The sequence below is a fragment of the Lactuca sativa genome, chromosome 9 (assembly GCF_002870075.4).
Source record: "Lactuca sativa cultivar Salinas chromosome 9, Lsat_Salinas_v11, whole genome shotgun sequence".
In the NCBI taxonomy this organism is placed as follows: domain Eukaryota; kingdom Viridiplantae; phylum Streptophyta; class Magnoliopsida; order Asterales; family Asteraceae; genus Lactuca; species Lactuca sativa.
The window spans coordinates 33,670,908-33,684,416 of NC_056631.2; positions in this window are offsets into that span (position 1 = coordinate 33,670,908).

Here is a 13,509-nt window from a genome sequence, read left to right on the forward strand (position 1 = left end):
GTTCAGAAGCTAACTTCCTATAAACCATGAAAGGTTCTCTGTCAATTTCTTCTTGAGACAAAGGAATAGAAGTGTAATTATGATTGAAGGGAGGGGGGACACACTCAAATCTAATCCTACTTTTATTTGATTACCACGAGTAATATCCTTCCATTGCATTTGTCCTTCTATCATTTTTGCAACAACTTCACTTGACCCATCAAATTTGTTAAAAATAAATTCAACATTTTCAATACGATTTTTCAATGAGTCCAAGTTCAGTGGTTACAGCAGCAAACTTTCTTTTGAGACGATCATAGTTCTCGCATTTGTTGCTGTAATCCTCTTGCAGTTTCTTAAAGTCCTTTGTTTTATTTTCTAATTGCGTCTTTAAAGGCTTTTGATTTTTCCTAAGTCTGTAACCTCATATTTAAGGTCCTCGTTCTCTTTCTTGATTAATTCAATTTGGTCTCGTAAAAATTTAACGGTTTTAATACAATATTGAGAGCAACCAAATTCACTAACCTCGGGTTTGGTAGGCTCTGGAGTGGTTTGCACCATGAATGCAAACTGAAGATTCATCATTGCTTCTTCAGTATCCGTCTCTGTTTCTTCTTCCACACCATTTTTGATCTGGGCAAGATGAACATTTTCAGGTCCTGAAATATTCAGAGCCTGAACTTGGTCTTCCTAATTAAATGATTGAGCCACCATCGCCAAGTTAGCAGTTTGATTGCTTGAAGAATATCCCTTGTTGACATATTTCACCGGCACCATGGTTCGTTTTGAGCTCTCTCTTCGATCTGGCTTTGGACATTCCCTCGCAAAATGCCCAGGCTCATGGCAGTTGTAACATCTCAGTTTTCCTTTGTTGAATCCCACCTTCTTATCGGAATTCACACTCCAATTGTTCTTTCCTATTTTCTTGGAGAACTGCTTTTCCCGGAAGACCGCCATGGCCATCTGCCATGTAATTGTTGGATTAATGTCTAAGTCCATAACTATATTTGGTAAGACTTGACCCGACCCGGCATGGTCCATTTGGGTTGCATACCATCATGCACTTGAATGAGAGAAATAAGACACTTATGGTTATTAATATATTATAAGTTCTAGTATATTAATAATAAGAATAATAAGATTATTTAATTAGTATTGATCAAGAATTAATCTAGGATTAATTAAGTGATCAAAAGAAGACTAATTAAATATATGGGTTGATTGTGTAAATCATCCATACTTGTATAGTGGGCTAATGCTCCATGGATAATCAAGTTGGGCTAAAACCCATAGGATGGTCCATGGATGCTCCATGGTGTATTTGAACCCATGGATCCAAGGAAATGGAAAGTCATGACAATTAGGGTTTTCACTAATTGTATAACTATATAAGCATCTTATTATTGAGGAAAAATCGGCCATTAGAGATAGTGAAGAAAGGGCTAGCCGATTTTGAAGAGTGTAGAATTCTCTCAAATCATTCCAAGTGTTTTGATGATTGTGATTCCATTTGAGGTGTCACACTTGGGGCACTAGGCACTCAAGCTTCATGAAGACTTTCTACATCAAAGAGGTATGTATTCTATCTTGCTATAGTCATTGTTTTGTATGCTAGATTAGGATAATACCTTGGAAGTTCTTATTTGCATGTATAATAGAGAAAACATAGATCCAAGGTTTATAGGGTTGCATGTACACCATAGGAGTGTTAGAATGCTCAAAACCCAACAGTGGTATCAGAGCCACGGGTTGTTTTCTGTTATATTGATGCAAATATTTTATTTTCAAAGTTGGAAAAAAAAAACATGAAGTTTGTCAAATTTTAAAATAATTACTTGTTCTTGTGAAAAACTAATTATTTGTAAAATTTGAATAATTTGCTTTATGAGTTGAATTAGGTCAAATTTAATAAAAGATAAAATAATATGATTATTTTATTAGTTTTAAAAGTTTGATCTAAAAAGTTTTATTTTTTTTTGAAACCTCCATAAGTTATGGATTTGAAAAGGTTTTAAAAAAAAAAAAATTGATTCAAAGTTTTTTTGGAGTTACAAAATTTGGTGTTAATGTTTTAAAGGATTACATAACTTAAGAATAAGTTATGGATCACCAAAAGTTTTTTGTGTTATCTTGTTTTATGAGTGAATTTGGATTAATGATGAAAATTATGTGATAGTTGGTTTTAATCCAAATTAATCTAAGAATTGATTCTAAAATGTGTTTTTGTAACTTGTCCTCAAGTTATATGAAAAGTCACATTTAAGAATCATAAAACTCATAAAAATTGGCAAAGGTTACAAAATGAAGAGTCTAGTTCTAATTAAATGGTTTTATGACTCCATAACTTGTCCTCAAGTTATGGAGGACCAAGAGTCTCTTCATTTAATAAAATAAAATAAAATAAAAAAAAAGGTGTAACCTTAATTAATTCCATAAGTTATAAAATAAAGAAAAGTTAATTCTTTTATTAGTTTAAAGTCTTCCATAACTTGTCCTCAAGTTATGGAACTTGAAGAGTTTTTGGATTAAAACTACTTTAAACACATAAGTTATGGAATTAATTAGTTTTGAATAGTTTCAAAACTTGCCCTCAAGTTTTGGAATTTGTAAAGTTTTCTCTAATGAATACTTTAATTCCAAGTTAGCCCTTAGAATTTTAAAAGTTAAAATTCAACCCTTATACTTTATAATATTATAAGTTAATAATATATATATGTATAAGAGTAAAGTCAGTCTTACCGCTAGTACGCCTCATTCACGAAGCCGGTCTATAAGGTGGGTATAAGGTTGTTGCCTATAAAATGGCAACTTAATGGGTGTCCACTCTCACCCACCGCTTGCTTGACCGGTGGAGGGTCGTTAGCCGAACGGGTTTGACAGGACTATAATTCTCCCTTCATTAAAAGTATTAATGAAAATACTAAGTAACTAAACTTTTAATAATACCCAATCTTAGTTACTTAGGAAAAATGTGAATAAGGTGCTAATCCATGAAATTACACTTTACACTTTGTCTAAGTCGTTAGTGGAGCGTGTGTGGTTAACCGGCACACTAACTTGGACTTAACAAGGTAGGTAAAGGGTGACTTAATATTTATCATAGTATCGATGGAGCGTGTGTGGTTAACCGGCACATCGATTGAGGGGTAATTTATTAAGGGTACCAAGTGATTTGCATGGTTACTTCACACCTTGTTTTGTGATCCTCGGCATCCCAGTCACAAAACCTGAAGGGCACACTCGAGATTGAAACATGCCTTTGAAAAGTTCAATGAATCTCAAAGATCTAGGAGTTTCAAAACCAATTAAAACCTAATTATACATTTCGTTTATCTTGGTGGAAATTGGTGAATCGTCATTCACCTACCTTCAAATATTCTATAGCTTGGATTACGGCATACCTCTTCTAAGTTATAAAATAGTTTGTTGGGTTCTAGCCTTAATATTTCATATTGGGTGTTATATTAAGGACTTTAAATCAACTATCTTGAATATCTCCCAAAAGATGTCTGTAATAGACACCTATGATCCTCCCAAATCTCTTGAAACAAGGTTTCCTAATGAAGATGATGTCCCATGGATATCATACTTATTTCTCCTCCTCCAATTATTCTCCCCAACCCACAAGTTCTTGAAAAAAGTTTAAGGTCACTCAAGCCCTATTGGCAAGGCAAGGTCTAGGTGTGGACACATCTTGGAGATGTAGTCACATATTGACAAGTCGGGAGAGTTGGGTGTCAAAGTCTTGAGAAAGTTGGTGGTTCAACTACTTTCTAAGTCACATAGTGAGTTCTTTTGGAACACCTATGAAACAGACTATGACAAGACCCTTAATGATCTTATCTATTTGTTAAGATCAACTTCCTTAAAACTTGATGGACATTGACAATAGTGACACAGGAAATCCAGAAAAGCATTCTCTTCCCAATGGTAAAGGGATCGGCTATAGTCAACTCGGTTGACCAAATGGTAAAGAGAAAAGCTAAGTCTGTGATAGTCCTGTGTACCATTATCAAAGGGTCCATATGTTTGTATTGCCAAAGAAAGGGCATTGGTTGCGAAGCTGCCAAATTTACCTAAGGATGTTAAAGTCAATAAGTTTGACTCTACTTCAGGTAAAATCCACTATCTAACTCTGTTAAGTTTCTATTCTGAGATTCTTGATACATGATGTGACCGGGTCGCATGGTGATGGTTTAAGAATCAAAGGAAAGTGAAGAAACTTAAAGGAAGAATGTGCTGAATCTGATCGCATAGATGGATTTCTATCGCATAGTTTGAAAAATCGGATTCTTGAGCTACTTCTTAGGAGTTATGAGATATTGCTTAGGAATAGATAACAACAAGTTTTCATATGGATTGTAAGGATAGTTTTTCCGCAAAGTTTTAAAATAAAAGGAAATTTTTGATTTTATTTATTTTAAAATATCCTTACAATGGCATCTGTGGAAATTTTTGTTGCTTATAAGATTCCATTAGTAGCAAGAGTGGAAGTATGAAATTGATTCTTTCATTTGTGGTAATGTCTAAATTTACCAAATAAGGAAAGATTCTCATCACCCAAGTTTCAAGTGGACCGGAACTTGGAATCATGCAAGTTGTATAGCATGATGAATGAGAACTTTCAAGTTTTGGAAAAATTAAGATTAATTACTTATTCACATGGATGTGTGAGTCAAGTAATGGACTAAGGGATCGAGTACATAGTCTTGTTCACTGATTTAGTCCACCACAAAAGTTTGATAAGACTATTCGTCATAGTTTACAAAAGCTCAGTAAATATGATTATACTTACAAGCTTAAGTGTAACTCTGAGACATTGGAAAAAAGGTTCCAATGTAAGGCAGAGCGAATAAGAAGAATCAAATTAGGCAGAAGGATAAAAGTTTCTCAAATCTGAAAAGATGGGAGAGTACTTTAGTATCAGTTTTGTGATCATCTTAATGATTAAGAAACCATATCAAAATTAGTTCTCTAAGGAGAGGAACTTGAATTGTTGAAATGGTTAAATCAAGAAGATGAGTCATACTTCGTTCCAATACAAGTCTTAGAGTCATACTCCAAGATTGTCATTTGAGTGACATGTCTTAAAGAAGGTTTAAAACACTTGTCAAATGTAAGAGTAAAATTTTTCTACTCTTGTACATTTGAAATTGGTAAGTTGTGATGTTTTGGATAAAACAAAGACCAACTTAGGCCAATTGGGTAAAGTGTTTTTCTTGATTAGAATCCGCACTATCTCTTGGATGTTTGACAAGGGAGTCTTATAGGTCAAGAGGACAGTGGGAGTCTTAAAGGTCTTGAAAGTCTCAAGAACTAATCAAGAATAAAACCTAAAGTTCTTCTCTAGCACACAATTTGAGGTTTATAATCTATTGTGTTGACATATTCTGTGCCCATTCCAGTTAAAGTTGGTTTTGCATATGAGTTCTTAGAGTTCTCAATTTGTTGCACAACAACTTGGAAGCAATGGCAGGCCCTTGAGCTGCCAGGTGGCAAGAAGTTAAGATTGAGTTCAATCCATATGGTTTTGGAGTTGTCATTATCTTTGTCTTATGATTATGGTTTTGACAAATTCATATGGGTAGGAACTCATACACCATATAAATCTAAGTGTCATAAGGTTTCTCTCCGATTCATGAAAATGATGGTGAGGAAACACTTTCACTAAGTAGATTTTAGCTAGATAGCAATTGTGATATTTGCATTCTCAAAGTCGTTAGTGGAGCGTGTGTGGTTTACCGGCACACTAACCTGGACTTGTGAGAAGTGGCAAAAAGGTCTAACCATTATGATTACGGCATACCTCTTCATAATTGTTTAGACTCACAAGTGTGCTATCTAAGGGAAGGTGTATGATTTTGATACAGCTTTATCAAAACATCAGAAATCTGAACTTTGGTAAGAAAGTCAATGAAGTATTGATTTCTAGAAGTCCAGCTGATTTCTGAGTACATGTCAAAGCTAGTGGGAGCATAAGTGTTATGCTAATAATCATCATGTTAGTGGGAGCATGATAATTATGATAAGCATTGCAAGATTAGCAATGTTAATTAGAGAAAACAAAAGGTTTCAATTGGGAAAAGTTGTTTTGCTCTAATTAAGGGAGAGGAAATTATACTTCATCTCAAATCTATAAGCTTAGATCGTGAGGTTTTAATCATTTAGTCAAGGATATATATATATATATATATATATATATATATATATATATATATATATATATATATATATATATATATATATATATATATATATATATATATATGAATTTCATGTTGGAATGGCTCAACATAAGGAAATTTTGTATATGGGTCCATTATTTGCGTTCTAAAATTCGATTATGATTACGGCATCCCTTTTCATAATCTGAATTATGAGAACTTGGCAAATTGAAATGGAAATATTATAGCAAAAGACTGGTTTAGTCTTTATGTAAGACATCATGAATCGTGTCCCATATGCTTCGGATATAGGATCGATTACATGTGCTATATTCATCCGTTCTAAAATTTTCCAAATGCCTGGGGCATTAAGAAGGGAAAAGGTTTAGAACTGGATATGACTAAAAGGATTAAACAATTGTCGAGGACAATCTAAGGTTTACCAAAGATTGGTTGCTCAAGGACAATTGGAAGTATAGTGATAATTCTGGAAGGACCATATTGACATAGTCTGTAAGGAGGCAACTCTTGTTCAGAAGTGATAGTCAAAATGGAATCTGGAAATGTTTCAAAGTTAGAATTTTCAATCTGTTTAAGATTAGGAAACTTAATGCAAGAAGGATGTTTCCAAGGAGTTGATCTCCTTGGGAATACTCTGTAATGGTTGTTGTCAAGTCTTTATGACTTTGTACATAATCATTACAAGAGGATCAATGCATATAAGTTTAGAATCTAACAGATTTCAGTAAATGGCATGAATTTGGAATTCTTGCATTTGCAGTAAGGATTTGGGGGTGTGAAAAGAGAATCATTGAAGTTATGTTCAATTGATCTAGTTCACAAAGTAAAGATCATAGAAAAACATAGTATGCATACTTGGTGTGTGGCATGACTAGTGTTTTGAAAAAAAAACATAGTGTACATGCTTGGAGCATGGGACAACTATTGTTTTAAATTCAAGAATAAAGTTGATAGTTGAAACAGTGTACAATGAATAATGTGTAATCATATGGTGATAAATAAAAGGTGTTTTATTTATGTTCAAAGGGTTGATACCATATTGGATTCAATTATTATTGTGTTTCACTTTGCATGTTTTGACTTCCCGAATAAACTGGGTTATTCTTCCGGAATGACTAAGTTATTCAAACCATCCACAGTCGGTCATATTTTGGAAGTAGATATGAATTAAGACTGTCATGATGGGTTGTAGAGGTCTAAGGTGTTGGACAAGGCTACAACAATCATGAGTGCTCATAAGTTCTGAGTATTGGATTCAACCCGCGCTCATTGGAATCACTTCATGGATTTTATCACGAGTGATCATGAGACGATAATATCTTATATTCTTCAAACCTAGAGATATGAGTTGTTACTATGAGTTGATAGTACATTGATTGCACGAAACCGCATTTGGTAACTCTGTGCTATAAAACGTGCCTTTGTGTATGATTCAACAAGTAGTAGAACAAGCCATATGAGTCGAAGTTTATCCGTTCCTTTTACCTTCGGGATAAAAGCGATATCTGTGGGCCCCTCGATGATTTGATGATGACAAATGGAAGTGCTCGGCCGGGCCAGGACTGATTTGATTTGTTCAATTAGTCAGTCGTCATAAATCGGAAATCGGGAAACAACAAATGGACAGAGAGAATGATTATAATCCATGTCTCAGTCCATATGATATCTAGAATGGAGGAATATATGATCCCTTATCTAATGGACAAGTCATTGACAAAGGTCAGAGTTCATCGACAAGGTCAGAGTTCGACAGAAGCTTTTGAGAGCTACGATTGCCGGTTGGTTCCTGAAGTCATACGCAATAATAGTTTTAGACTTATCCAAGTGGGAGACTGTTGGATTAATGTCTAAGTCCATAACTATATTTGGTAAGACTTGACCCGACCCGGCATGGTCCATTTGGGTTGCATACCATCATGCACTTGAATGAGAGAAATAAGACACTTATGGTTATTAATATATTATAAGTTCTAGTATATTAATAATAAGAATAATAAGATTATTTAATTAGTATTGATCAAGAATTAATCTAGGATTAATTAAGTGATCAAAAGAAGACTAATTAAATATATGGGTTGATTGTGTAAATCATCCATACTTGTATAGTGGGCTAATGCTCCATGGATAATCAAGTTGGGCTAAAACCCATAGGATGGTCCATGGATGCTCCATGGTGTATTTGAACCCATGGATCCAAGGAAATGGAAAGTCATGACAATTAGGGTTTTCACTAATTGTATAACTATATAAGCATCTTATTATTGAGGAAAAATCGGCCATTAGAGATAGTGAAGAAAGGGCTAGCCGATTTTGAAGAGTGTAGAATTCTCTCAAATCATTCCAAGTGTTTTGATGATTGTGATTCCATTTGAGGTGTCACACTTGGGGCACTAGGCACTCAAGCTTCATGAAGACTTTCTACATCAAAGAGGTATGTATTCTATCTTGCTATAGTCATTGTTTTGTATGCTAGATTAGGATAATACCTTGGAAGTTCTTATTTGCATGTATAATAGAGAAAACATAGATCCAAGGTTTATAGGGTTGCATGTACACCATAGGAGTGTTAGAATGCTCAAAACCCAACAGTAATGTCCATCTCTTCCACATCCTCAGGATGGATCTGGTCTAGGTCAGCAAATGAGAGTTGTGGAGAGAGTTCTCCTGCCACGAAAGCGTTGTAGCAGTTTACCAAACCAGTGGCGAGGGCCAAAATTTCTTCCTTTTCTTTTGAAGATGAGACTTGAGGACCGACTTCATGAGATTGAACGGGTGCAGTCGTGGATGAACCAACTTGTTGAGCTGAAGTTTGAGATTGAGAAACTTGAATGTGTTGCATTTGAGGTGTAATATATGAAATGGGTTGATGAGTCGCATAGGGTTGAACATGAGCAACATGAACTTGAGGACTTTGAGGAGTAGAAAAGCTTGAGAAAGCAGTGTTTTTGGTGGTTTGGATCCCAAGATTTGCTGTGGAGTATGAATTGACATGGTTAATCTCCCTTTGCTTATCATCGAGATCACAAGCTTTGATGATCGCCATCGTTTCAGCCAAACTCAAACGGTTTAAATCTTTGGCCTTCTTAATCACCGAGACATTCATATCCCAGGATTTTGGCAGAGAATTCAAAAGCTTTTTGTTGATTTCCGATCTTGTAACCATTACACCAGCAGAACTCATTTCTGTGGTGAGTATGATAAACCTTTGCAACTGAGTCTCAAGTGTTTCTCCCAAGACATAGTTGAACATATTGAACTTTTGTCACAGCATGTCTTGGCGACTCTGTTTCATGTCTTCATTGCCCTCATAGACTTCTATCCATGCTTCTCATAAGGCCTTTGCTGATGTATACTCACGAAAACCTTGAGCGATTTCCGGAGATAATGCCATGGTTAGTGTAGCAAGAGCCTTTTCCTGCTCCTCGACTCTCTCAAAATCATCATCGGTGTAGTTCTCAACTTGCTTATTAGTAATGGTTCCATCTTCCAAAGTAGTTGCAATGCGGATTGGTCCTCTAAGAATACTTCGCCATATCTTGAAATCCTTCATTTTGATGTACTTCTCGATCCGATATTTCCATTCTGGAAATCCTTCCACAGATAACAGTCGTGGAATTCGAGAAGTGGTTCCCATAATTGCATTCAATTCATGGTGAGCTGACATGATTTGAGATTCCATGTTTTTAGAGATCAATAAAAACTTCGTTAATTAGGATGAGTGCAACCGCACACTTTAGCCGCACACGTCAACTGCACACACATCAACTGCACACACCAACAATACACTCCAACCGTACACTCAGCCGCACACTTAACGGCACACACTGGCTGCACACTCAACCACACACACTGGCTGCACACTCAACCGCACACCTTCAAAAACTCCAACCGCACACTCAAAAATACTAGATTTTTGAACGAATTCTAATTCCAAACTAGTAAAAACAATGATTAAAAGCAATTTTTTCAATCAAAAAGTATGAATGCACTTCAAAAACCACAATTATCTTCAACCGCACACTCTAAGATTCTTCAAAATTGACACTGAATTGGCTCTGATACCAATTGTAAGTCCCAAATCTATAGATCCAAATCAGTAGTTAATGAATTGCAAGCAATCAATCAGAGTGTAGAAGGAGTAGAGTGAGAATAACATCAAGCATGCACACATCTATTACTCATAAATGTCAGGTACACCTTGAAAAACACACATACACATGCGTCACTGTTCATACGTATGTACCACTGACACACTGACACAACCCTTTTATACTACCCACAACAGCACACCAGTGTGCAGTCGCACACGCCGTGTGCGGCCGCACACATGTGTGTAGCTGCACACACACACAAACTTATCCAACATAGACCACTACACCATACTCTATCATCCTACCAAGATCTATACAAAAGAATGCCTAGCCCAAACCACAAAAGTATAGCCTATCAGAATGAAAGGTCTCATACTACAATGGTTGGACTCAAACAAGAGCTGCGCAATAGTGTTAAACCTAACCTTCTAAAATTATATAATCTCAATAATATGTAATTTAGCGTAATCGCTTACTAGTTAGTTGATGTTAATGGAAACTCCTAAAAGCACAAAACAAACAACATTCGGGCATTGAGTAATCGGAATCAAGGCATAACCTAAACATGTCATCCTATCACTAACTGATTAGTACCAGCATGCAAATCTACAAGCTCATACAATATGCATATAAATGCATCTCTCCTAGTATTATATCATGCAAATCCTAAGTAGATCCTTAGCCCTAATCTAGCATTCGATTAACAGATTTTCAATTCAAAACATAACACAAAACATGTATGGATACTTTGGAAAATATGAGTTAAATTACTCGAATTTTGTTACGGCATCAACAACTATGTAATCACAACATTTCTTATATTTAGGTAGACATTAACATGTAAAAAATCTAAAAAATGTTCTAATAATACATCTTAATTTGTATATCATTCAAGATTTAGGTCCTTCCTTTGGTTAAATACTTTTTTGTCTCTGCCAAATTTTCGCATTGGATCTATTTTAATTAATAATTAAATGTTTTGCCTTGAACCTACAACATGATATTAATAGCGATTATGTATAAGACAATATAAATAAAATAATAGATTTTGCATCCAATGACAACAATGCGTTAAATATCTCGTCAAGAGTCAAGATTATCTTTCTTCAATATTTATATACCGCTTTTTCACAAATATCTTCTAATAGAATATATAATGATTATAGTTTCAAAAAAATATGAAATGTGTATATTTTATTGAAGTAACCAACGACATGAAAATCAGTATATCAGTTGGGATAATATATTTAATAAATACATATTTTTCATATCTTAATACGAAGATGCCCTATCTAAAAGATCAAGTAATTTGTTGTGAGATCCAAATGAGTTGGCTTAAGATTAACTTACCAAAAATATTCATTTGAAGATGATAGTTAACTTAGATGACATTTATTAGAGTAAAATATTCTCAAAGAAAAACCATGTCAAAATTTAATACTATAATTGTTAGGGTTTGTAACTCTAAAATTACATTAGAAAGCCAAAGCCCCACGACCAATGATTGCCTAAAAAGAGAGGTCAATTAGCTATATAGACTAGTTTATTTTCTTTACATCAACTTAATATCACGGTGATAATGTTTTTATTTATTATTATTTTTTTCTAAACACTAATCACCCATCTAATATACCTAAGCTAATCATGTGTATTACTAAAGTACCATTAGTTACAATGTTTTCTGATTTTTTTTATTTTTCTTTTTATCTCTCTCTCTCTATAATATATATATATATATATATATATATATATATATATATATATATATATATATATATACTCTCTCTCTCTCTCTCTCTCTCTCTCTCTCTCTCTCTCTATATATATATATATATATATATATATATATATATATATATATATATATATATATATATATATATAAGGTTCTAAATAACGTAAGGCGTGACTTGGCGGCAATGTCAAGCCTCAAGGTTTTCCGAGCCTTAGCGAGTCATGACGTTTGTAAGGCGTGACTTAAGGCGGCAATTTTCTATACAATTAATATTTTTATATGTATTTTCAACTATTATTAATTTTTATGCACATATATGAGTTAAGGCGGCGTTTTGGCAAAGCTTGGCGGCATGTGCAAGCCTTAGAGTCGTGGCGCGCCTTGGCGGAGCCATAGCGAGCTTTTTAGAACCTTATATATATATATATATATATATATATATATATATATATATATATATATATATATATATATATATATATATATATATAAGTAGGTTCATATGAAAACATAAATATTTTGCTAAAACACGAAAATAGATTTTATTTTACAAAAATCAAACACATATACTTTAGAAATTTATTAGCAATAAACTAAAGATAATAAGTTTAAATGGAAGGGTGTTATGACAATATAGATTTAAAGATGGTTTTCACAATTGTTTCTCTCTCTTTTTTTTATTTCACGTCCTTAACCATTTTTAAATTCAAATTTTCATAATAAAAAATTCAAAAAACATGCTTCGCTAATATGAAAAAATTTCTCATGTATCATATATTATAATCATATAGTTCAAAATTTGAATGGATTTTTGTCCAAAATATAAGGTTGAGATAACACAATCTTATAAGTTTTCATTGTTTTTGCATTTTCCCATTAGCCCTCCCCTATATATATATATATATATATATATATATATATATATATATATATATATATATATATATATATATATATATATAGAGAGAGAGAGAGAGAGAGAGAGAGAGAGAGGGAGAGAGAGAGAGAGAGAGGTTCAAATAAAAATAATTCTATGTTTTTGAGAACTTGAAAACAAATCTTAGCCATTAATCATTTAAAGAAAATGCACATCTAATTTTATTAGTCATGAGTATTTATGTCAATATCGTTTTTATATTCGAAATCATATCAGGCTTTAGTATATTTTCTCCTTTATCATCGGATTTTCTCCTCTATAGTCGTACTTTCAAGATTTCAATTGATTGCTTCCGATTTTAACTAATCCACATCTAAAATCCTTTAGATATTCTTCATTGATTCGTATAAAGGCAAGTAGATGTTCAGTCGATTTCTCATTTTTTTTTTCTTTTTCCTCTTGTTTTTTGTCCGTCATTTGTTCGTTGTTGATTTTGATTGTTATTTGCGATATTTATTTATTTTATTCAATCAATTGCTCAGTTTTTTTTTGTTCTTCGTTTGTCAATTTGTATGAAAATCGTATGTTTTGAAATATTAAAACTAATCAGGTTCTAATTCTAAATAATTAGTTCTTCTGATT